This window comes from Amborella trichopoda, chromosome 2 (assembly GCF_054954075.1).
Source record: "Amborella trichopoda isolate Santa Cruz 75 chromosome 2, AtrichopodaSantaCruz75HAP2 v2.0, whole genome shotgun sequence".
In the NCBI taxonomy this organism is placed as follows: Eukaryota; Viridiplantae; Streptophyta; class Magnoliopsida; order Amborellales; family Amborellaceae; genus Amborella; species Amborella trichopoda.
The window spans coordinates 18,637,099-18,660,269 of record NC_142337.1 but is presented as its reverse complement, the minus strand read 5'-3'; the positions used below and the strand labels follow the sequence as shown (position 1 = coordinate 18,660,269).

Here is a 23,171-nt window from a genome sequence, read left to right as displayed (position 1 = left end):
ACTCTATATATACCACGTACTACCATTGTACTCAGACCCTTCGCCAAAGAGAATTTGTGCTTAATAAAATTCCCATTCCTTCTTATTGTTGGGTCACGTTTAGAGAGAGAGAAGAAGGAGAGAGAAACTTTTGGATCGATACCCCTAGGCTCAAGGTAAATATTCCTCTCTCTTCTTTTCTTCTCTTCTTCTCCTTCTTCTTCTCTCTCTGCTTCTCTTTCTTCTTCTTCTTCTCCGTCTGAGCTTCTCTCAGAGGCCATGCATGGCAGTGGCAGTGTCGTGCACGCCTCTTTCTTTCTTCACAGGTCGTGCATGGCGATGGCTGCGCCATGTGCAAGTTGCTTTCTATTCCTTTTCATTCATCTCTGCCTCTCCTCGAGAAGCACAGACAACGATGCCTATTGCCACCCGCAAGGGTCTTCCCATGTTGCACACCTACCACAAATGGCAATTCCTATCGTCGCTTGTGAAGGGACGTGGCAAAACCTATCACCGTCTGCGACCTTCCTTCATGCGCTTGGTGCCTATCGCCGTCCGCAAGCCTCTTTCACGTGCTCGGTGCCCATCGCTGTCTGCAGGTTTCTCCTGCGTCTCATGACCATCGTAGTGTGCCTCAGAAGGAACTATCGTCGCGTGCTTCACAAATGGTTATCGTTGCATGCTTCACAAGAGGTTATCACTGCCCACGAAGGGGTGTGCTGCCTTCTGGTGTTGCTAATGCGGATGTCTAATGCCACCTGTAGTCCATTGCTCACCCTTCAACCGGGAGCTGTAGTGTCTAGCGCCGTCCAAGAGCCATGACACTGCTACTCCACGGTTGTGAATGGCGATGCCTAAATGCCGTTGGGACCCCGTTTCTTCACCGTCTCGCGCTTCCTCCTCATTCTCTTCTCACTTGATTGAGGATAGACTCGGCCTAGCATTGCCATAGTGGTCTGGCTATCGAGCAGTATTGCTATCGTGCTAGTCCTGAGTACCATGCCCGTCTTGCTACCACTTCGAGTCGGTCATTATACTAGCCCACCTATCATGCTAGTCTCATCCCCTTACCAATATCTCTTCTCTTTTCTACCTTCATTCGAACCTTCCACTTCATCACCCTCACTTATGAATGTGCATTGCCCTAAGAGGTGGGTCCTTTGGGTAGACTTTATTCTTATGCCTGGTCCAACAATTATCTCGATTAAGGTTTGTAGGTGTGGGTACCCGGTTGTATGATTGTTGTTATTTGCCTGCTTGAGGTGCTTTCGTTGTGCTTATCCCTTTGGAGAGGTCCAACTTTTGAGAGACAGCCTTCTTTGGGTCATTGACAGTGGCGGCTACGTTGATTACTCCTTTCTGTTGGTTGCCTCGGGCATTAGTTCTAGAGCTACCATTGCCCCGATTGTTTCTTGAGCTTGCAGACTGTTGTCGTGACCCGCCATGGTGGCATGACAAGCTTTCTATGCGAACGGACTTAGAAATCAGCTCTGACATGGAGGTCGAATTGGAGGCCTCAACATGTAGAGGAATCTCAGGTTGCATGTTTCGCACACAGATTTGAACTACTTCCTTCTTAGGCATGGGATTAGGATGTCGAGCCGTAAATCCCTCCATCTTGCTATAAATTGATCCACAGTCGTTAGGTTCCCAGGTCAAGGTAATAAGCTCAATGGTTTAGACCTCTCTATCGATCTCATAGAAATGTAGGTGGAACAATTTCTCCATTTCCTCTCAAGTATGTACTGAATTTGGGGGAAGCCGAGCATACCACTGAAAAGTCAGGCCATCAAGGGTTTCAACATACTGACGGAGAAGGAGTCTCCCATCAACCGCTGTCTCTCGACATGCAGCTTGAAAATGGCCGATATGCTTGTGTGGGGAGGTTGTACCATCGAACAGGGGAAACTTCCCTTTCTTGTAGTCTGAGGGAAACGGAACCTGATCAATGTAAGAAGGGTACGGCTTCTGGTAAAGTGATATTCCCTATATACTCAGGATTTATCTGCTCTTTAAGCTATGGGTTACCAAAGCGTCAATGTATGCCTGTAAGACGAGGTGCGAGACGAAATTGTCCTATGAGGTAGGAGGGGGAGGCTGCCTTTGAGCTGCATCATCCGAGTGATGGGAGTTGGCCTCATGAGGGGATACATTGACTGGGGGCTGCGTGCTTTCCATGCGATAAATCTTCTCCACCATAGCTTGCACCATCTGCTTGAACCTGTCCATGTGTTCTTCCTGGTTGTCACTAGGTTCGGTCATAACCATAACGCTGACCATTTCCTCAAGACGGTCAGCCTTAGGTGTGGTTGAAGGCTTCCAAGCTTGGCAAGTCACGCGTGGCAGATCAGTCGGCAAGGGCTCAACATGCCCCGACTGGACTCGGGTCTTATATGCCGACCGTGTGAGGACCGATTCTTGACGGTCTTGGGACAGCGGCAACTGAGTGGTTGGGTCATCTTCTACGACACTGACCACGGTGCAGGATACTTGTACGTCTTCTTCAGGCTCTGTGATTCGAAGAGGGCGAAAGGGGTCCTGACGAAGAGGGTCATCAGATTTGGGTGCCCCAACCATCTTGGTTGCTTCCTTAGTCAGGATTTGCAGACACCTATTGCATTTAGCTTTGAGGCTTTGAAGAACCTTATGTCAGAACAACGATCGGGATTACGGCTGGGCGGCCTTTCTTGCACAAGAGAGAGCCGTCTCCATTAGGTGAAGCAATGGATGTTGACCAGGTACTAGGGTCAACCTGGGTCGAGGAGGACGAAGGACTTGATCTCTCATCAGATATTTGCCCCGAGCTTTCTTACGGGCTCTAGAGACATGACCAAGCTGATGGGGCTGGCTCAGGATGGTACTCTTGAAGAAAGTCTTCGAGTCCCAGGGCTAAAGGCGCTTGCCTGAAAGAGAAGAGGCAGGCAGAGGAAGGGTTGACTCATGATGGCGCCTGAGTCGGGAACGGGGAGGGGTCTGTGAAGGCGGCACGTGTGCACCCCTTGAAGAAGGATCACGGGTGACCTTGGGGTCATCCCGGGCTTGAACAAGTGGTGTGGCCTTAGGAGGCCGAGAACTGCGAGCAGGTGTCTGCAAGAGAACAAGTGGAAGCCTGCTCCTTACAGGTTGCACTAGTATGTGCTGAGTAGGAGGGCGAGGAGGCCATCTTCTGTGTACTCGGGTTGGCAAAATGACGGTGTTGCCCCGAGTGGTGGGATGCACATGCATAACGTGTACAGGGCCTAGCCCTAAGAGGCCTGGTCCTCGACACTGACTCAAGGTAACACAAGGGTTGCCCCGAGGTGTGGCTCGAGTGGATGACCCACGAGCCTTAGGGTGAGAGGTGGAGGCGTCAAGGTCTCCGCCTCGATATGTCGAGCATCTAATCATAAAGACTAGTAGTGGTGCAGGAATGTGGGGGATAGCCTTGCAGAAAATAAGCAACGACAACTTCCTTTCCTTTTACAGAAAGGGATTGTGCAGTCTTTCAGCGTACGTCGACAATATGACCGACAAGTAACTTGCTGGTGACAGGATGCATGTTGTAAGTGGCAGCAAACATGCTGCCAATGCATAGTGCTTTGGTGGGGGTTCCACCAGAGCTAAGAGATGGGGAGTTAGGGACCTTTAAGTCCCTTCTCATGCATATCCAGGTTAAGACCTGAGAGCTAAATACTGGGTCTTTGCTCAGAAGGAAGGTTAGGAACAAAGCTCGAGGAACTTGTTCCTGAGGGATGCTCGCGAATGCGGGGATGAGGAAACCTCGATCCAAATAAATGGGTTTGGAAACCCAGAAGCCATGTGTGTGGAGAAAAACAAAAAACAAATGAGAAACTAGCCAAACAAAGATGATCCAACGAAAGGATAGTGTGTCCCTAGTGGAGTTGCCAAGCTGGTTAGGTGCCTCGATCTCAGCCTCCATGACTTGGTGGCATAAATGTCTCAGGTTTCTGGGGAACCCGGGACTTGAGACCACTCTCTCGGCAACCTTGTTAGGAAACAAGGACAGGTATACCAACCGATGAGAGAGGAATTTTAATGTGAGGAGGAACACACCTCACCTGGGTTCGTGACTCACTCGGGCTGACTTGCGTGGGCGCCCTCTTAGATCACGACAGAAAGCCCCCCATTCCTACAACCGATTTGAAATCGCCTCTCTGGGCTTGTACTCTTCTGTTTCTGTAATCACACACACGGTTAATTTACATGACAAGTGGGCTAAGGGACCCCACCTTGTCTTTGGGGAAATGCACATAGGCATGCACATTCAAAAGAAGAAGAAAATAGTAAGAGGATAGATGAAGAGAGTAAGAGGATAGATGAAAGGAGAATAAAGAGATAGAATAGATGAATGGGGAAGAGAGGCATTTGATCGAGTGGCTAGACTAACACAGTAGCTAGACTAGCAAGTGATTGACCCAGCGTAGTAGCAAGACAGGCACGATAACTCAAACTGGCACGACGATAATACTAATAGACGACAGAATGATCACCGACCAGCCTGGCGCGATGGCTAGCCTATTATGGCCGCAAGACGGGCACTGTAACCCAGATCGGTATGGTGGCAATACTGCTAGACAACAAGGCAACCATAGTCATGCTTGACTTAGCCTCCCTTGGTCAAACGAGGGGGAAAGAGAGAAGGAGAAGAAAAGAGAAGAGACAAGAAGGAGAGATAAGAGAGAAGGAAGAAAGCGAGAGAAGAAGAAAAAGAAGAAGAGAAGAGAGAGACAAGATATTAAGAAGAGCAGTGGGCAAGAAAAGAAAGGGGGGAGAAGAAAGAAGGAAGGGAAAGAAGGAGAAAGAGAGAGAAAAGAGAAGAGAAACATGGACTCTGCCGTCCATGATAGAGGAGAGAGAAAAGAGAAGAAAACATAGATGGCGATGGGGTTCTGTCATCCGTGACAGAGTGAGAACAGAAAAGAAAGCATGAACAACGATGGGGTTCTGCCGTCCACGACAGAGGAGAGAAAAAACATAGACAGTGATGAGGTTCCACCATCCATGATAGGAGAGAGAAAAGAGAATAAAACATGGCCAGCGATGAGGTTCCGCCGTCCATGACAGAGGAGAGGGAAAAACATGGACGGCGATGAAGGTCCGCCGTCCATGACAGGAAAGAGAAAGGGAAAAGAAAACATGGACAGCAATGGGGCTCTGCCATTCATGACATAGGAGAGAGAGAGAAGAAGAAAACATAAACGACGGTGAGGCTCCATCGTCCATGATAGAAGAGAGAGAAAGAAGAAGAAAACATGGACGGAGATGAAGTTCCACTATCTATGATAGAGGAGAGAGAAAACATAGACAGCGATGAGGTTCTGCCGTCCATGACATAGTAATGAGAAAGGAGAAGAAAACATAGACAACGATGAGGTTTCGCCTTCCATGATGAGGCTCCGCCGTCCATGACAGAAGAGAGAGAAACAAGAAGAAAACATGGATGGCGATGAAGCTCCACCATCCATGACAGAGGAGAGAGAGAAGAGAAGAAAATATGAACGGCGATGAGGTTCCGCCGTCCATGAGATAGGAGGGAGAAAGGCGAAAAAAGCATAGACGGCGATGAGGTTCCACCGTCCATGTCAGAGGAGAGAGAGAGAAGAGAAGAAAACATGGAAGGTGATGAGGTTCTGCCGTCTATGACATAGGAGAGAGAAAGGAGAAGAAAATATGAATGACGATGTGGTTCCGCCATCCATGACATAGGAAAAGCGACAGCGGAACTTGGACAGAGGTTGAGCCCGCCACTCGAGTTATGGCCCAGCTCACTATTTATGTTCCAAGAGTATGAGGACATCATACCTGACGATAAGCTCCGTCGTGCATGAATGGAGAAGAAAGAGAAAGAAGAGAACATGAAGAAAGAAGGAAGAGGGAGATTAGGAAAGCGAGGAAAGAGAAAGGAAAGATAAAAGAGAGAGAAAGAAAGTGAATAAAGAAGATCGAGAAAGAGAGGGGAAAGAGAAAGAGATAGACAAAGAGGAGAGAGAAAGAGAGATAAGAGAGGAGAGAGAAAGAGAGAGAAAAAGAGATAGATGAGAAGAGGAGAGAGAAAGAGAGAAAAGAGGAGGAGAGAAAGAGAGAGAAAAGAGGAGGACAGAGAAGTTACCTTCATCAAAGGGGACATTTTCTTCTCTCTCCACTCTCTCTCTCCAAGACATGCCCACAATTTTAATATAAAACTCTCAAATTTTATTCATGAGATTGAAAACTGAGGGATCTCTTTTACAACTTGGTTTAGCATGTATTTATAAAATTGGACCCAAATATGGGTGGATGCCCAAAATCTAGCTTAATTGATAATAATTACAATTTATTTGAATTAAAATAAAATCTAAAAATGGGTGCAAAATGATTGTTTTGCCCCTGCTCAGCAATACTTAAAATTCCAAAACAGTCCCTGATGCTGCCCTAGAATATGCATGATCTTCCATGGATGATTCGAGGTTGCTCCGGCATCCATTTGTGCGAAAGATGATTGCTTTCTTGTCGGCCTCGGCATGACGATCAATTTGATACAAATTGAGCCAAGGGTCCCATTTTTAGGCCACGATCATGCAGCTCAAAATTTGTATAGATCTTGAAAACTTCAGATCGATAGTGTGCTTGTTTCTTGATGTTTTTCTTTGATTTCTTCATTAAATTGCACTGAGCATGCCGTCACGATCACATTGCAACAAATGCATCTCGATTTCGTGCCCAAATGAAGATTTCATCATCTTGGGTTTTTGGCTAGAATCTGTAAATCCGGTGGCAGGAATCTACAACATCTTTGACGCCTTTGTGTGCCGAATCAAACCATTCATCGTACGCGGGGTTCAGACCAGACATAGCTTCGGACCATATGTACATAATGCAATTAGTTTCACGTCGATCGTCCACCCGAACGCCATGATATGGCCACTCGAGCGAGGCGTGTTGCTGCTGAATTTTCTACAACTATCTTCATGAATAGCCAACTTCTCTCTAGTTTTTCTCCGTGTTCGGGCATCATCACCGGGCGTGCCACATATCAAAATTCTCGTCTTGACGAGACGAACACACTTACAAATTTTGAATGCAATCCGACTTGTAAAGACTGAGATATAGGTCTTTGAAGTTGCTGATTGTGACTGTGCAAACCAGTCTCTTTTTTAATGGAGATTGGTGCAGGAAGGCCGCACGGGAATAGCGTGCAACCTACTCCTTTTTAATGTTTCACCCATAACTTTGTCTTGGGACATACGTTTAAGCTAAAACTTGAGCCTTAAAGGTTTTCGACCGTGCCAGATCCAATGGTGGTGGTCACATAGCTGTTTAACGCACCAAAAATAGATTTCTAGTTACAGGGTCCTTTTCAAGGTGCTAGAGGCTGATATTTTCGAAATTGTTTCTTTGTCTGCACTGCTTTAGACATGTTGGATTGTGACGAAACTTAGCAGGTGTCTTTTTGGAGTTCTTAAGAAGATTTTGACCCAGTTTGGGGTAATTCTGAGACTGTCAGGAATTCCACAGTATGTCAAGGCTTTATTGACCGGCTTCTCTTTTATTCCGTATCGGAGACCCAAGGTGCTAAAAACTATGTTCAAATAGTGACATTGTGATTGGGGCCATTTCAACCAATTATTCAAAATGGATGATTGGATAGGGGGAAGTATATAAGTTTTAGAAACGTTTCCTTAAAAATAATTATTAAGGTTAAAAAAAAAAAAAATTTACTTTTGGACCATTGTATGTGGTATTGTTCATTTTGTTATAGATACTCACCAACCATTGCGATGAAAAGTATTACAAATGCTATTCAAGGCAATTTGTTGACACATTGAATGGGGGAAATTTAAAAGGATTCAGGAGGTTAACTTCTAGGAAAACTATTATTTAAGGGGTTCATTAAAGGGGTCAAATGTTATTCAAGGAAATTTGTTGACACATTGAATGGGGGAAATTTAAAAGGATTCAAGAGGTTAATTTCTAGGAAAACTATTATTTAAGGGGTTCATTAAAGGGGTCAAATGATCTCAATTTATATCTGAGATACATATTTGAAAAATTAAAATATCTACAAATACTCTTATTCAAGAGGGGAAGCTTGAATAATCAGAGGTATTTTTAGTAATTTGACCACCAAGAAGCCCCAATTAATTGACAAAATTACTCTTGTTTGTTCAAAGTTATGGATAAAGAACGACATGTTCAGAGTTATCGATAAGAAATAACTCGGGGTATTTTTTCCATTCGCCACCCAAATGCCTTGTATGTGCAAATGACATAAACACCACTAATTGCTCCTCATTACGAGCCTTGATTAGTATGTTTCTTATTTGTACTACTAAACAAGGAGGGGTATATTTATCATTTTTTTGGGCTATCTTGATAATAAAATTACTAAAATACCCATAATTGTTAAAGCTTCCTAATGCTGAACAATGACCATTTGAGAAATCATTAAGACTTTTTTGAAAAGACACCTGAGTTGAAATGGAAATGAATGTCAATCTGACAACTAGGCTATATTTGAGCTTTTCCAGTCTTCATAAAATTGGTTATATTTGTCTAGGTTTCTGAGTGAGGAGCTTATTTGCAAATTGAAGCTTAAAATACTAAAAACTTTGGGAGAAATTGAGAAGGTAGAAGGTGAAGTCATGCTGCTTACCACCAATAGTGACCTTTTCAATCCCACACTTTGATCTTTAATCTGGTTTTGATTCATGAAAATAACCCCATTGGTATGTGACCTTTTCAATCCCACATTTTGATCTTTAATCTGGTCTTGATTCAGGAAAATAACGCCATTGGCATACATATGGATAGAAGGAAGATTGAGTGCGGAGCACATGGTTTTCAAAGATATGATTTAAAGAGTACATGAAGGTCATCTTATCTGTGGCTGTGTTGGGACCTGAAAAAAAGTCACCAACTGTATATTCATGTGCACCGGCCGTATCGCTAATAGTCACCAACAGTATACCATCATTAATTCTTTCAAAAATGAAATCAAATGACATCAGATTGCCATGAAATTTGGAGCATAAGGTTTTTAATGATTAATCGATCATCCCACTAAGTTTTTCTTACGGTTTTTCATGATTAATCGATCATCCCACTAAGTTTTTCTTCATTGGACACCATTTGTTGGTATTTACTTTGTAAACAACCTGCATTTTGGGTCACCAACAGTATGAATAGCACCCAAACCTCCTATCTCAGGTATCCAATTTCGAAATACCCTGATTTTTTGAGGTTCTCATGGGGACATCTTAGATTGAACTTCTTCCGGTTTAAGGACCATTTAATCTCATCTTCTCAGGATTTGATTCCTCTCAGTTGCCTAGGATATCCTCTTTTTACCTAAGGATCCTCATGATGGTCTTCAGTGGGTTCCGGTAGTTCCAGCGTACATGGTTGATCAACCATGTGCTTCTGAGGAGTTACCATTATTTCGAACCACTCATTTTGTAGGGCAATAAGGAGTCTAAATATTCGTTCGTGGGTCTTTTTCCCACAATGCCAGGACTAATGTCATACCGGATGTCCTGGTACAAAATACACTCAAACCAGAAGATAAATAAATAAAAAAACGAAGGAATTTTCAAAGTTAAACAACATTTCAATGACCCAAAATTAGAATGTCCGGATATGAAACTACTCCTAAACTTCAAGATGGACTCTCCACATGACCTTGTATCGAGCCAAGACGACTAGTGAGACGAGTGATTAAATAAGGGAAAATTATTAATACCCCTTGGATGTTGTCCTCATAATGCCTTTGGTTGAAAAGTCTCTTTCACTCATTTCTCCAACATACTTTTTTCATTTATCACTTAATGCTAGGGTACTTTTCATCTTTATTTATGATGAAAATGCTCTGATTTCTTTCCTTTTTCTCATTTCTCTTCTCTAGGCCTACATTCCCATTTATGTTCATATTTCTTTCTAAAAATGTAAATGGGTTAGTTAATTGGGAAAATTACAAAAAAAAACCCCAAAACTACACTTTCTATGCAAATACCTCTCTAACCAAAATAAAAATAAAAAAAATGCCTAAACGACCCTCCTTTACCTTTAGTTTACCCACACCTCTCTCCCTTCTATCCCACCAAAATAGGGCTCCGACACTATATAAGTGTTGTCTAGTAGTAGAACACTCTGTAAATGGCGGCCCAATAGTTGTAAAGGGCGGTCCGGTAGTAGATGTTTGCGGTCTGGTGGTGGATGTTACTGGATTCTAGGGCTTCAGCACTATGTAAAGAGCGGCCTGGCGGTACGCAGTTTCGATCCGGTCGTTGTCTTAGAGCGTTCCGGCACTTAAGTTTCTATAAAGGGTGTTCGACAATGCAATGGTGCGCTCCGGCAATGAGCTACTAGGGTCCAAAAGTCAATATGAAATCTGGCCAAAATGATTTTTGTATACGGGAAGGGTATTTCCATCTAAAAAAAATGAACTTTTTTCCTTAGGGGGGTATTTGCCTAAAAAGTTTTAGAGAAAAAATTGAGAGAAAAAGTTAGCTTGAGGGTAAATTATATAGAAAGTGTGGTCTTGGGGGTTTTTTGTAATTTTCTCTAGTTAATTTCACTCTCTAGAAACATATTGGGTTTGAGATCCACATAGAGAGAAGAAATGGGAAAGGAGATAGAAACCAACAAACCCGTCTATATTTTAGAGAGAGAAGCCAATAAATTTATTCATGCTTTTAGAGAGAGAGAAACTGACAACCTATTCACATATTTAGTGAAAGTTAGAGTTTTAGAGAGAGAAACCAACAAATCCATTTATGTTTTTAAGGAGAGAGAAATGGATGTAAATGGAAGGTAGGTTCAGAGAGAGAGAGAGAAAAGAGAGAGAAATATGAATATTTATTTTAACTTTGTACAAGCGTCATTAATAATGGCATTTTCATCATAAATATAGTTGCAAAGTAATCTGGAGGTAAACGAGGAAAAAAAAAAGGAAAATATCTCCACATCTACCCAAAGTTTCAAAAAATATCTTCTAACCCCCTGTCCACTTTAAACCTATTTTTTAACCTAAACAAATGTGAGAAAAACATGTTCTTTCTAAACCCAATCATTTCTCTCTCTTCACTTATATACTTCAGACTTCTTTCTTTCTCTCTCTTCATGTGTTTTTCACTATCTCTCTACCCGTGTTTCTCCAAACACCTATCTCTCACTCCTCTTGATAACCTCTCACCTCCGTGAAACCCAACCCAATCATTTCTAACTTCTCTCTTTCTCTATCTTCGTGTATCTCTCATTCTCTCTCCTCCGGTGTTTCCTCGAACCCCTCTCTCTCCTCCCAGTATCCTCTTACCTCCATGAATCCACAAAAATCCTATGCATAACACCAATTCAAACAAGAACCCTTTTTGAAAAAATATCTCCATAATTCCTCTCTACACAAATCAAGGTCCAAGTAGCCCGAATCCCCAATAAAATACTATCCCTCTTCTATAATTCCTCTCTCAAAACATCTGTCTACCAACACCGTTAAGAGCCTCATTCTTTCTCCAGCAAAATAAAGGCAAAAAATAGCCAAAAAACGACAAAAATGGGCCAAAACCAAGCAATGGAGTATGAAGATTTGCTTCCTATCATAGCCGAAATGCTTGAAACCGATGAATGGATTCAAGCTTTTGGCTGACCCATCAAAGGGTTTGATAACATTTTGAGAGCTTGAAAAAAAATTCTGCTCTTTTGGGTTTAAATTAGTTTAGTGACAGAGAACTCATGGCCATGGTTAGAGAGGGAGACAAGGATGGTGATGGAGCTTTGAATGAGCAAGAGTTTTGTGTTTGACTGGTGATATTAAGCGCAGATCTCATGAGAGAGGCTTAGGGTTTGCTTGAAGAAGTTCTGATCGGGTTTATGAGAGAGTAGCTTTCTCTATGCTCTCTTGTTTCTCTCTATCTGTTGCCCTCTTTCTCTCCATGTATCTTATGTATTTGAGATGAGAGAGTGAGGGGAGAGAGATGGGAAACGTGAGGAGAGAGAGAGTAACAAAGAGATGGAAAAGACGGAGAGAGAGAGAAAGATAGAGAAATTTAGAAGAATGGCTTTTAGAAAAGGCATGTCTTTTTAGATTTGTTTTGCTTAAAAAGCAGGTTTAAATTAGCTCAAGGAGTTTGAAGAAATAAAATCTACAATATTTTTGTCCCAAAATATCTTTTAAAACCTTGGATCTATTGTGAAATAAAACCTAAAAATAAAAGATATAGAGATATTTTTCCAAAAAAAAAAAAATACTTTACAGTAATAGATTAGAGACTTTTCATCGGAAGACATTGCGCGGAGAACTTCCCACCTATAGAGTTTTAGTAATTATCCTATCAAATAAAGACTTCCATGTACGATGGAAGTGATTATAGAACATGCAAAGCAAGGGAGACAATAAAACTCACTATCACCTCAATGGGTCCGGCTCCTTCTCGCTTTCACAGGTTATAGAACACATGCACCAGGAGTTGGACGTCAGAGCCTATACAATAGGTGTATAATGCTTGGGCGAATAGGTGCATAATGCTTGGGCGAGTAATTTAGGGACTCGACTGAGTACTTCAAAGTCACAGTATAACTCAATTTTGGGCCAGTTACTGCGTTACTGCATTACTCATTGGAGTAATATATACGATAGCAATTTAAAAGGAGTGTGAAAATCCAACTTTTTTTTTTTTTCTTTTTCTTTTATTATTATTATTATTATTATTATTATTATTATTATTATTATTATTATTATTATTATTATTATTATTATTATAGACGACCCTAGAGGCACCAATTTGAACTGAGATTTCATTCATAGACCAATTTTTGTATGATTAATCCACAAAATTAGTTGTATGTTCTTCTCCGCATGGGTGGTCGATCTTAAGTGAAATTTATTCCCTAAGAATAATTTGGTGTTCTTCATTCAAACATATGCTCATTTCTCACAAAATAGCCCAAAAAACAAGTTGGATTTGTCCAAGTTCAGATATGCTTAGACCTATTAGATTAGAACCCCAAAGCCCAAATCTTTTTTTGGATTTTTAATTGCATTGTGGCATTGATTTGCACCGAGCACAAAAATTTGGTGATTAACATCAAATTTTTGGGTATGTTCTAGCTCCCCAAGCGCCATCATTAATCATTCTTTGTTTTTTTTATGGGTGAATAAGTCGGGATGACGGGCCCTACCTATAAAAGGGGTGCAGGACAAGGACTTCCCATGAGGTCACCCATCCCAGTAGTTATGTTCCCATCGAAAAACATGGGTAAAAAAGGTTGGTCAAAGGAGAAGCTAGATGGATACGGAAAGACATTAGAGGTTAAACACACGTGATTTAGACTGCTCGTACCTGAATAAAAATGGGTGCAGTTTGTAAAGAGCCGAGGTTCTAAACAATCAAAGTAAAACTCACCTTCAAATAGTATTGAGAAATGTGGCTTCACTATTGGAAATTTGTGTGATAGTTTTAAAATATAGTTTTATCTTTAATTATAAAATTTAAATAGTAAAAAATAATATAGATCGAGTAGATCTATAAAGACTTGAAAATCTGGAAAATTGACTGTTCAAAAATGTATTACAAGATACACTATTTCCAAAACTTAAAATCCATTTTTCCTCTCAGGTCCATGCATCTTGATGTCGAGATGATCAATTTAAGGATATTTAAACATTAAAACAAACCTCTTCTAATGAAATTTTGAGGCGGGTTCTAATTTGATTGTTTAGAGCCGTGGCTCTACATAACCTTTTTCCAATAAAAATTCACTACGAATCCAAAGCCCAATAAGACCTGATCTATGGTCGGGGCTGGGCCCCCTTTGTGCCCTCTGTTAAAGCTGCAAATATTTGCATGTATTGCCTGCCACAATCATCGTAAACCCATGAAATGACAGGGTACACGAGTTGAATTCACCCATTACTAAATGCGTAAGGAATAAACACAGGACATATGATGCCATATATGTCTGACAAACAAATATTAACATTATGTTTGTCAAACAAATTAACATTACGTTCCCAAACAATGTGATTTGATTTGGATGGTGGAATACGGGCAGTAAGATAAACAAGTTCCCAAACATTTTAGAAATTTTGGATGAAATCAACATGTTTTTGTATCCAGGTACGAGTTATCACTTTCTTAAGACATTACCTGCCCTTTATTGATAGGACCTGGTATCTATACGGCTAAGCCCGCATGTGTAGAAATGCGGGCTCCTTAATAAATCTGTTTTTGAGATTGAGTTTTGGACTTCATTTTTTAAGGACATGTAATCTCTAACATGGAGAGCATGAATATGAAAAAATAAATACATTTTAAAAACTAAAATAAATACGAAAATATTTGGACCGTTAGTTTTTATTGTTTTTAGATGGAACACCTACTTGGATTCATCTTTAAGATGAATGCTTTATACTTCCTAGACCGCATATATAGAAATGTGGTCCAACCTGCATGAAATAATTTTCCTTGTTGATAAGAATCGGTGTGTATCTTAGTTCTCCAAGTAAATTTGTCCACGAGATATAATTATTTGGGTTGGTTTTACCTGGCCTGACATTGTAAGGGATGAACCCATACCCGACAAGACCCGGTTCAAGGTGAAACACAATAGAAGATGGTAAACGCATATTTAAACATGACTTATACTTCGTTATTATTCAATGCGGAACTAAACCCACTAGTACTCTCTCTACATTTATACATAGTTTCACTCTCAATACGCACTAATGTGAAACGACAATGTATTGAAATAACTTCTAGTATTTTTTCAGTGCAAAAATGCAACAGGATTGGGTTCCCCAACTAGTCACCTACTTAACAAGTTTCTGGATCGGTTCAGATCAATGATGCCAACCACTTTGGTGGTACGAACTAACTAAAAAGACCCAAAAAAAACGTAAGCATCCCAAGGGTCCCCCATGACTTCAAATTAAATTAAGTGATTCTAGTTAAAATACCCTATGTAGAGTTTATGTGGTCACAAAAGGCCTTATGAGAGCTTGTATTCAAATATTTGATATAATAGAATATAGACTCAGTGGGAGTATAGTCATGCTGGACTAAGATTAGGCAAATGTTATTTACCGGTACTCAGGCTTGGCTTGACGTGTTAAACCAATCGAGTTGCCTAGGCATGGAATAAAACCGATGAGGGTTTAAAGAGTCATCTCTTGATGAGGTCAGAGTTGCCTAGAATTATAAGTCAATGGACTGTGTGACCCTTGGGTATAATGGTTGGCCTTTAGAAACGAAGACCAAAACCTCATCACTGAACCATCCACACGGCATGTACATATGATAGCCGAATGGGTAAAGCGACCCACCATTGAGGTGTACATGTGCGAAAGATAACCCCTATGTACTATAAAGTTGTAGTTGCATCAGGTTTGTGTGACCATGGACTCGTCTTTAGGGAAGAACCTGTAATACATAGATTGAGATTGTGTCCACTTGCGTCTTGGCTAACTTTGGTAACCCAATCTTGAACTCTTGCAATGGTATTTAGGTCATGGGAACTGTTATGTCAATTTGAGAAAGCAAGTGTGAATTATAGTCCATAGTAGAAGATGGAGTGTTTCAGCGATCCTACAATTTCTAGACCTAGTTTGATCTGATTCCCATTAAAATTATTTGAAAATAATTATTTTAATATTAAATGTTATTTAGATTGATTATTTTATTTTTTATAAGTCTCTAAGATATTTTACTGTTACAAAATGGATTTATAAATTAAGAGATATTCAATTTTCAGTATTTAAATATTCAGAGAGAAAAATAAAGTGATAACATTTTTCTAAAAATCACTTTCTTTGTTTTAAAATTAATATTACTTATGGGGACCATTGTACTCCGTGGGCCCACTAAAATAAAGCTTATGGGGAGGTGCGTGGGGCCCACTGGGGGCTCCATAAGTAGCATGCCCCACATAAGAGAGAACTTCTTTTTCTAGTGGCTTGTGAAAAAAGCCATGCACTTTTGATTGAAATTTATGGAAAGTGTTTGACAGAGATTTTGATTGAAACAAGAAAGGAAAGTTTTAAAAATTAAGAGATTTGATTTTCAAGTTAAAGTATGTTAGAAAATTATGGAAGATAAAGGAAATATTTCCATATTAATTTTATTTGATGGGATTAGGTTAAGGAAACTGAAAGCTAAGGTTCTAGTACATTTCTTTTAATCATGATGACTAATTTAAGGATTGTATGAATCATATCTCTCACCCCATAAGTCTCCTACGTTCAATGGTCTTGATCTAATCTCCATAAAGATGGCTAACCCTATGAAACCCTAATCCTAGTAAAAGTCTATAAAAAGGGGGCCAAATCTCTATAATCTCTACACCTTTCATCTCTCTTTCATCTCTCTAAGATATCTCTCCTCTCTCCCTTAGAAAAATATTGAAGAACAAATGGGGGACACGCAACAGCTTATGGTACCGAGAAGTGGCACGCCCCAGGTACAAGGTATTGAAACCTTGAAGTTTGCACATTGTTCTATTGCTTACATAGTTGTAAGGATAGTAGCCAAAGGATTCCCATTAATCCCGTGTGCCACTTGAGGAAGGGAACCGGTGTGAGGTGTACTACATCCGATAGAGGTAATCTTCCACATTTTTATTTTGTACTTTACAATATTTTATTTATTATGCTTTCTTTTTCCCATAAGCAAGTGTTGGTTTTATTCATTGAATAAAAAAAGTTGTAACTAATGAAAACGAGTGAAAACCACTTTTTGGTTATTTATTTCACATTTGTAAGTGTTCCAGCAATTGAGAAAAAAAAAATTAAAAACCACATACATCGTGTTAGATCACCTTGTCCTACTTTCACGCCATGGCTCCAGATCAATCGAGCGATTCTCGTTCCATCGCCGATTTTTAAAACACTAACAAAAATTCAAGAAAAAGTACCTAATTTTCTAGACTTTCATCCATGTGCTTGGGTGGGTAGGCCAATAATACATGAGTAGATACACATTGCACAGAGATCAAACAAAGACAAAACCAAAACCAAGTAGTGCATATTACCATGATGGTAAAAAAAAGAACCTTTGGTTGCCCCAAAACAAGACTGGCCCCGACACCAACTACGTGGTGGGTGGGGGGGTCACTCATTGAAACATCGCTTCTTTGTTAGGGGTGTGCTTTCTCTACTGACCCACACCGCACGTGGCTCCCACATCCGACAAAGGCCCTCGCACGTGCATTAATCCTCTAATTCAAAGGCACCATCACTGGCCTGAAAAGCCAGGCCTCGTCTTTCTGCACTTTCCCCTCCAGACTCTGTGATATAATGAGATGAGCAAAGGAAGAAGAGAAACAAGGAGAAGAAAGAGAACTAGAAGAAAGGGTTACCTTTCTTCACATGGGTGAGTGCTATTCCAAGCCATCTCAAGGGAATGGTAGAGAAGCGAGGGAGCGAGAAGCAGAGGAAGATGGCAGTCGGCGCCTCGGAGAGAGATGCATCTCGATGGCGAGGGAGAAGAGGTCGAGGCTCTACATTGCAAGTAAATGTGCTGCAATGCTACTCTGTTGGCACGAACATGCGAGTGACCGTGACACGTCTCGAACCTGAACTTGAAACGGAGCCGCAACACCCCGCATCACAGTGAGAGTCCCGGGTTGGGTTGGTTCATATGCGAAACTTGCTATGTTCTCTATTCTTTAGGGAAGAAATGAACCACAAGTATTGTAGGGGTGTGCTACTCTTGTTTCCTGGAGAGAATTGGGCCTGTTCAAGAGCAGTGGAATGTCATTTCCAAAAATGCCTGATGGCTTAGGTACTTGAGAAGAAGAGAATAATAGGGGCGTTGTGATCTGCCCACACCCGCTAGGGTCTTCCTCACAGATCCATCCAACGAGACTCTAGACGACGATGACCTTGATAGGGAGCTACTAATCATGACGAATGCATTAACTTCCTACTTGATGTTGAAATTGGACCGGTTTGATCTCATCAAAAATTGATGTCTCCTTGCATGATATAAAATCCAAGTATTAAATTGGTTGACTTACTTATCCTTTAATTGCGAACCGTCTCTCCAGAGATTGTGAAGATGTTCCACTTAAAAATATTCTTACTATTTCTTGTAATTCATAATTAGGGATGGCAATAGGGTCAACTTGACCTGTTTCCGAGTCCGGATCCTGGTCTCGGTCCATGTTTTGAACCCAAGGTCAGGTCCGGATCCAAATGACTTGGACCAAAGCGAGGTCAGGTTCATGCGTGGACGCTATAGAGTCAGGTCCGATTGAGGGCCAGGATCGACCCGAACCCATATAAAATACAGAAAAAAATATATATTACATATATAAAATAATTCTTTTCTTAATTATTTCTAGACTCAGATCTAGCTCAAGTCACTTGGACCCCGACCAAGGTCAACGCCCATGAGGGTGTCTAGGTCGACCAGACCCGACCATTTCCACCCTTATTGATCCTCGAAAGTAGATCCCGTTCCAATAGCTCATATTGACACTCGACGGCCTCTTATCACACCACAACTAAATCGCCTTTTCATTGTTTTACATAATGAGGGACATCCTAGTCTTTAGAGGAGCTTCATCCCGATTTGAAAAATTCACTAGAAAAAGTTGTTTCAATACCAAATAAACTATCAAATCTGATCATCTGGATCATGAGATACATGAACATAAAAAAAAATGAATTTCAAGTCTTGGAAATAGTAAATCTCATAATACATTATCTAGACCATCAATTTTTAAGATTTTTAAGTGTTATTAGATCTGTTTGATCTACACTATTTTTTTAGCTTTAAAATTTATAATTAGAGATGAAAATAAATTTTCAGGCCATCATAATGATTTTTTATACCGAAACGACATCTTTCAACACTGTTTAAAAGTGTACCTTACTTTGATTGTTCAGGCATCAACCTTATACAAACAACACCCTTCTTTTTATAGCATGCTTTTTTGTGATGACTCGGCGGGGGTGGAAAAGTTTGTGGCCCCTTAGGATGGTATTGCCACTTGTTCTCACCTCCCTAGCTTAAATAATTTAAATAAGTGTTTTAAAACTAGTATCACTAGGGCAAAGCTTTCACCACAAATCCATATTAAATTGTTAGATTCAATGTTTTAAAATGCGGGATGTGGCCCGATACGTTGGGGGGCCGATGGTAATGTAGCTCGATGCAGTCTAGATGCGAATACATCGTCTAGATGCAGTCAATAAATATATGAAAATTTAAAAAAATCTAAAAAAAATAGGTTAATGCATAGAAAAAAATATAGAGGTGATTTATGTGATAGTAGGTTTTAATTTATTCTCTAACTCCAAAAGTATCACCTATTAGAAACTAGAACTAATGCATTCTTTTCTTTGCCTCTAGATATTTGATTTATCTCAATAAATTTTGGGATATCTTTTAGTTTCTTATGTACACGGGAATCCTATTTTGTAGGATTTGAAATTATGCAGTTATAGGAAAGAGTAAAGAGGTTGTACGTGATGAGATTCCATGTATCTTGGAGTTCTTATTTTATAGGAAAGATATCCTAGCTAAACTATAAATGGGAAAATACGGTCACGTGGGTCTCTTGGGAATCTTCTTTATATAAGTTATCCTTTGTAGGGAGAAAAAAATAGAGAGAAAATGGTTAGTTTTCTTTAATCCTTAGGTGGATATTCTAAGGAGATAAATACCTTGTTTTAGGCTTGAGAGAGATGACTTGTATTTTTCACCCTTGCATAGTATTTTTCTTATTAGTGGAAGAGAATTTTGCTGCTTTATAGGGGTAGGCAACTTGACGAACCACGTAAATGTTTGTATTCATGTGGGGTGTATGTTTTATGCTTTATTTTTCGTATTATGGCTTGTACTCATGTCTACTTTATTTCTAGCCGGATAAGTACATGAACTGTGGTAGGATCCAACTTTTGAATTCATGTTTTCGCATCTAAAAAGGCTATTAAATCCTAACAAAAACGTCGCTAAAACTTCTTCAAATCATCAACCATAAATCAACCAATATAAAAATCTAAGAATTTCAAAAAAATAAATTTCCGCTACTTTTTTTTTATTAATTTGATGAAGTAAACACCACGGATGTGGCTGTTTTTGGTAGTTTGGGGGGGTTAATACCCCCCAAACCCTTTCCCCCCTTTTTTTGAGGCTTAAAAAGTCGAAAATACCCATTCTCGAGCGGTTATTTTTTCGCATTACTTGCTGGCCGCATATGCGAAGGGTTGCGGTGCATATTCGGGCACATCCTTCCAAAGCGCATATGCGGCTCATGGCCTCATGCTATGAGGTTCCCAGTGCATAACCCATTATGTGGCCGCATTTTAAAACCATGACAACCCCATGCTATCTCAAAACTGTTTCGGTTCCTATTGATTCCCATCCAAATTAACGATCCAAATCCAAAATCATCCAATTTTAAAAAATTAATATCAATTCAATACATCTTAACACCACTTAAACCTCCTAAAATTAAGCAAATTAAGGTCTGTGCTAAAGCTAAACAAGTGTCTCGAGTTCCCCCTCGTTGAGGGGATACTTATTGCGCGCTCTGCATCGTCATATGACTTATACCATGTTTGTTAGTGTTGCCTTTATGAAGTGTGGTTTTCATCTTCATACCACTCACTATCATAGTGCCTTTTGTTTTTCTTTTTACTTTTTTTGTTTTTCGGTTTGTTTTTCTCTTATAAGAAACGAAGGTACAACTGGCATGAGGGCTGCCTCGTACGATGAAAAAGTAAGTGACAACACAAAATGCTGGTTCAATGCATTTTCAAACTATTGGAAATGGAGGGTGGAAAGATTTCACATATGCTTTTGATAGAGTAATAATCGGATGACATTGATCGTGTTTCTAGGTACGAGCTTAGTTATACAATATTTGTTCTTTACTGATCGAAAATATTATGTATCAATTTTTTTTGGTAATTACCTATTTATAGTGTAAAATCAGAGAGATTTTCAAAAGAAGATCCCGCATATCTGAATACCACAAATTGATTTTTTAAAAAAAGTAATAGAGAATGTGGGGAAAATCAAATTCTGATATGACGCCAGATCTGCTAAAAAATGAGCATATCTGTTCTCAGATCAGTGGCAGAGCCAACATAGGTCCAAAATATGAAACACTGAATAAAAAAGCAATAAACTAACTATTTTTAATTAAAATGTAATGAAATAGAAAAAAAATAATAAAAGAGTAATAAACGATACCAAACCATACCAGATGACCCGAGACTCCCAAGCCTTCAAGGGCTCGTCTGTATCATAACTAGTGTCCTCTTTGCCTCCCTACCTCTTTGATTCGGATGTCGACTAGCAGATCTCTGGTGTAGAAGGGTTGTTGTGCCCTAAAGATAGTTTAGGTCTAGGGTTGTTGTAACTTAGGTCTAGGTTTTTCAGGATTAGGGTTCAAAGTTAGGATTTTTCTCTCTGAGGGAGTCTCTATGTTTCTAAAGCCGTAGTCTAGGGTTTCAATCTTTTTCTCCCCAAATGGCCACGAAAAAGAGACTTTATAAGGGCCATAGATCTGTTGGAAAGGATAACTGCTGGAAAGGATAACTTCTAAAAGCTGAGGATTTGCTAGGTGTAGAATGGATGACTACTAAAAGCTGAGGATTTGCTAGGTGTGGATCATAGGATGGGACCATGGAATGTGGTGGTTTATGGTTTAGGGTTCTACTGAAATAGTGTGGTCCTATGAGTTCAGAAAATCCATGGAATTTGTCAATTTTAAAATGGGTACGAGTCTCGGCTCGGACCAAGAGTGGGTCTAAGTTCGGACCTGAGTGTGAGCCTGGTTCGGACCTGAACAGAGCTGGGTGTAAGCCTGGGCTTGGACCAGGAGGGTTTTGAAGATCAAACTGGGTGTGGACCTGAACTAGATCAAGGTTGGTTTAGGCACGAGCCCTTGGCTCGGACCAAAAGGGGGCCTAGGTTCGGACCTGGGTGTGAACCTGGTTCGGACCTGGGCTAGGCTGGGTATAAGCCTGAACTTGGACCCATAGAGTTTCGATGATCAGACCAGGTCTGAACCCGAACTGGATCAAAGATGAACTAGGAACGAGCCTTCAGCTTGGACCAAGAGGGGGCCTAAGTTCGGACTAAGGCAAAACCTGGTTAGGACCTGGCCTAAGCTGGGTACAAGCTTGGGCTTGGACCCAGAGGGTTCAGCTCAGACCCAAAGTAGGTCTGGACTGAGATCTAAGATTAACCAACAAAAATAAGCAAGTAGGTGATCCTGGATTTTTTTTTTTTTTTTGATGAATAGAGAAAAGCGGCAAATGTTGAATCACAAGCGAAGAAATGCAAAAGATTTTTTTTTTTTTACAATTTTCTTTTTTTGGAAAGTGGGAGAGGCCTAAAGTTGTTTTTGTTTTTAAAGTGAAGATTCTTGTTTTTTAGAAACGGAAGTGGCTTTAAAAAAAAGCAACTTTAGTAGCAAAACTGACTTCTTTTTTTTTAAAAAAAAATAGGCCTTCAAAATTTTCTTCTTTGTTTTTGTTTTTTTTGGCAAAGATTTTTTTGTTTGTTAAGATGAAGAAATTTCTTTTTTTTTTTTTTGTTGAGGTTTCCTTTTCTTCTTTTTTTTTTGAAACAAAGAGAGTTCCAAACAAAAGTTTCTTTTTTAACAAAATTTTATTTTTGAAAATGAGAAAGTTCTTTAAAGTCTTTTTTTTTTTAGCAAGATGCATTTAAAAGTTTTTTTTTTTGAAGAAGAAGAAGAAGAAAGTGGCTTAAAAAAAAAGTAACTTTTAGCAAAAGAGAATTTTTTTTTTTTTTTTGAAACCAAATAAGCTTTAAGATTTTTGTTTTCTTTTTTTTCTTGCAAAGCAAATTTTCTTTGTTTAGAAATGAGAAAGGCCTTAAAAGTTTTTTTTTATTGTTTAAATAAGATGGCCTTAAAAGAAATTTTATTATTTTTTTAGAAAAATGATTTTTAGGATTTTTTATTTTATTTTTTTTGAAAAAGATGCACTGTGAAAAGTTTTTTTTTTTTTTAAACAAAGAGGCCTAAAAAAAGTGCTGAAAATATCTCTTTTTTTTTTTTTTTTTTTGGAGGGAAAGAAAGTGATTTTTTTTTTCGAGATCTACTTCTAAATAGATAATGCAAAATAGGGACATAAGCAAAAAGTAAGGAAATAAAACTCTAATCTAGCTATAAAAATGAGAGATAAAGAATTTCACAACTAATCTATCCACATATAAGGATAAAACAACAGATAAGGAATT

The 23,171-nt window shown here is 39.8% G+C and overlaps 1 long non-coding RNA gene across 1 annotated transcript; it reads right to left on the bottom strand.

Annotated features, from left to right (window-relative positions):
• Window positions 1-16,665: 16,665 nt before the first annotated feature.
• LOC148783143 (uncharacterized) lies at window positions 16,666-17,906 on the bottom strand. Its single transcript, XR_016050457.1, has 2 exons — window positions 17,305-17,906; window positions 16,666-17,232 (listed from the first exon to the last, which is right to left on the bottom strand). It is a non-coding gene; the product is annotated as an uncharacterized LOC148783143 (long non-coding RNA).
• Window positions 17,907-23,171: the final 5,265 nt, after the last annotated feature.